The sequence below is a fragment of the Aplysia californica genome, unplaced genomic scaffold, assembly GCF_000002075.1.
Source record: "Aplysia californica isolate F4 #8 unplaced genomic scaffold, AplCal3.0 scaffold01198, whole genome shotgun sequence".
Classification (NCBI taxonomy): domain Eukaryota; kingdom Metazoa; phylum Mollusca; class Gastropoda; order Aplysiida; family Aplysiidae; genus Aplysia; species Aplysia californica.
The window spans coordinates 24,486-28,376 of record NW_004798468.1 but is presented as its reverse complement, the minus strand read 5'-3'; positions in this window follow the sequence as shown (position 1 = coordinate 28,376).

Sequence of the window (3,891 nt, the reverse complement as noted above, 5' to 3'; positions counted from 1 at the left end):
ACTAACGTTAAATGCGTGATTGCCAGTCGTAGATTGGAAGTTGAGTAGTGGTTCCTACTTTGGAAGGCACAGGAGGTGAGCAGTGGAACTGGGCGGAGGGTCGATTCCGGAACCGATTCCCACAAGCAATGCTACGGAAAAAAAGTTCCGAGTCCTTTTTACGTAAACCAATGATTACCAGTTACTTTCAGTTTCAGAAGAGGTTTTACGGCGCTGGCAACTGCATAAGGTCATGTGAGCGCCAGAAGATTAGAGGTGTTACAATAGAGTAACAAACATAAAAAGAAGAGGAGATTAGGACGATAGATGTTTGATAGGAAAGAAAAATTAAACCACACCAGAGCACCTGCCAACCACCCACACCAGATACTTTAATCATTAAAATCTTCGTTGAAAAAACATTGAAAAAAAAATTGAAAGAAAAAAAGTAAATGCTTCGTAGTGTTCCGAAATCAAGGTTATCCTAAACCACAAAGATGTTTTGAGCCAACAACTTCGGTAACCACCGGAAGAAATTACATCATTAGTATAAATTATGTAATTGGATTCGGAGTCGATTTCTACGATTCCTAGCTTTCAATAATCGGGAACCTAGTCGCCCAGCACAAGTGAGCAGTGGACCATACTTCAGCCCCGCGCGGTCAAAGGACGATCGCAGACCAGTACAGAGAGAGAGAGGCATGATAGTTACAGGAACCAGGCTGCGAGGAAAATAACGATATTATAATTTAGTCGTTGAGTGAGCTTTGATTCTTGGAGAACGTTGACGAGGTACTCATCTTATTTTTGGATATTGCGTGTATAAATGGTCGCTTTTAAGCACAAGGGGGCTATCCCGAAAAATGCTGTGTTGAGAAAATCGAAGGTAAAGTTTTTGCCCCTTATTCAGTTTCTTTAAAAGACCAGGAGAGTTTTCTCTATAACCAAACAAATATACACACCAATGAAACCAAACTTCTGTAGGTTGGGCAAAGCCCACTTTTGGTGTAGGTCAAGATTTCTGGAAACCCCCGAAATTTGGGTTAGCCGCTTGTCCTTAAAAGCGACCAATTTGTATGTTAGCGTTTTTGAGCTGGTGGTGTCATCTCTGACTCAGAGGTTGACGTGTAATGACCCTCTCTCCTTCACGGTCGCGAGCTGCCGTTTGCATTTTCTGCTATATCCAGGACAGTCTAGTGTTTTCTTCTTCTTCTTCTGTCCAGTGGTTGGGGCAACCGTGGGGGCACCACTGCATCTGAAAACCAGCTCTCGCCTTTTTTATTTGTCCTCTGCTTTCCTCAGATTGTCACCCATCGTCTTTCCTGTTCACTCTGCGATGTTGTCCTCCCATCTCCTTCTCTGCCTTCCTCTCTTTCTCTTTCCTTGTAGGGTTCCTTGTAGGATTGTTTTGGCAAGTCCTGTGGATCTTGTGACATGCCCATACCATTTTAATGTTCGTCTCTTCACTGTGGTCAATAGATCTTCATGCTGCCCCACTGCGTTGGTGATTCTCTTTCGTAGCTCAGCATTTGAAACGTGGTCTTTGTATGAGCTGTCAAGGAGTCTGCTGTAACATCTCATCAATAGTGTTTTAGCGTCTATAAATAAATGACAACTTGCACTGTATGCTTCTCAGGACGTTGAGATTGTTTCAGAATGGGTTCAGATCTGCTGGGGTAATGATACAGACTGTAAAGCGCATAGAGCTTGCTGTAGAGCGGGAAATTGCACTATTCAAATCGCTACTTTAGATTTACAAAGGTCTATCTGACATTTTGAGAGCATCCGCGCAAAGAAATGAATGGAGAACCATGGTCGCCGAAGTCTGTCGCAGATCTGTCTCTGGATGATGATCTGACATTTTGAGCCGTTTTTTGATTTACGAAGACTATGAGGTCAGAAACCAAATGTTTTATCTGCTCTATCAAAATGGTAAGATTATCCGGAGTCGATATCAAGATGTTCAACGAAATGCATTCGAAAAAGTTAGACATGATGTAAAACTCAAAATTATTATTATCATATATATATATATATATATATAATTATTATTATTATTGTTATGTTATATATAACAACTATATATGTTATGTTATTATATATCACTATTAGTACTATACTCATAGTATTAGTATTATTATTATTAGTATTAGTATTACCCTATTATCCAGAAACTTTTGTATGTATTTTGATATCCAAAATTGTGCTATGGAAATTACCAAACTTTGGCTGCCATTTTTTCGCTAATTTCACCCCTGAAACATGACCACCTTCAATCGCAAATATTTCGACTTCTATTCAACATAGATGGACATTTTTTCCACCAAAAGCAAAGCAAATGAACAGGCTTTAAGATGATACCAGTAATCCCATATGTCCAAAATTGTGCATTCCGAAGTAATACCGGTTCTATATGACAAACATTATTCGATTATATTTGAAGAAACCGACTGAAGGCAAATCGCACGAGGGACGCTCACTGTGAAAAAACATTCAGGAAACGACAAATGTGAATCGTGCTGACAAAATGAGTTACTTCTCAGATTCAAGCCTGAAGAAAAAAGATACTACATCACGTTTATATGTGGAGTTTTTACAATTTACACGTATGAAATGATAAAAGACAGGTCATAATGTATGTAGTTAAAGAACGTGGCATCAAATCAATAGGAAATCTACATATTGACCCTAAAGTCGATTTTTTGGGGCCAATAATGTATCTCCATTTGTAGATTGCGAGAGGTAACTCATTTTGTCAGCAAGCCTCACAAATGTAGTTTTTGGGACAGCTGAAAAGACATAAGGGTCTTGAACATCTTGCTTTCACCGGCAAAATTGAAGGCAAACGAGGCAGGGGTAGGCCCAGAGCAACTTACTTAGGGAACCTAAAAAAATGGGTAACGGGAAAAGATCAGGGAAATGTAGCTCTTTTAAGAGCATCCGAGGGAAGAAATGAATGGAGAACCATGATCGCCGATGTCTGTCGTAGATCTGGTACTGGATGATGGTTGGTCATCTTGGACGGGATAGACTGTTTTTCCATCTGTGTGCCTGTTTGTCAGTCGGTCAGTTTGGTTTTTCCTTTCTTTTGGGGGGGGGGGGGTTGGGGGGTGGCTGTTGTTGTTGTTGTTGTTTTTTATATTGTTGTTTATTCTTCAAAACTATTCTTCAAAACATATAATTATCCCTTTATTTTCAAATTCTCCCCGGTAAAGCATTAGTTGTTGAGCTTATTTTTTTAAACGTATAATTATCCCTATATTTTCAAATTCTCCACCGTGATATTGCGGGTTCGGGGGTTCAAGCCTGAGCTCGGTCCGACGTTGTGTCCTTGGGAAAGGCACTTAACACGAATTTCCCACTTGGCTCGGTCCTTTCGGAGATGGACGTTAAACAAGGAGGTCCCGCCTCTTAGATAACCTAATAGTGTTGATAGGGGCGTTAAACCCCTACCATTTCAACATTTTATAATTTTTTTCAAATTCTCCCAGGTAAACCATTAGCTATGGCAGTTCGGATACTGATGACGGGGGTGTTGGTTTTTTTGTTGTTGTAGATATTGTTGTTTATTTTTTAAACATATAATTATCCCTTTATTTTCAAATCCTCCCAGGTAAACCATTAGTTGTTTATGGGGGGTGGGGGGTTGCTGTTGTTGATATTGTTGTTTATTTTTACAACATATAATTATCCCTTTATTTTCAAATTCTCACAATTTTAAACCATTAGTTGCTGGGTTTGGGGGGGGGGGGGGGGTTGGTTGTGTACCCTGTTCGATGAACGGACTAAAAAGGGTGGATCGTCAAGTCATTGTGGAACCAGTACGCACTGTTTGTGAACGGAACTCTCACTTGTTTACAATAGCGTCTTAGAAGACGGACATTCCCAAGATTAGATCCAAACAAAACTAAT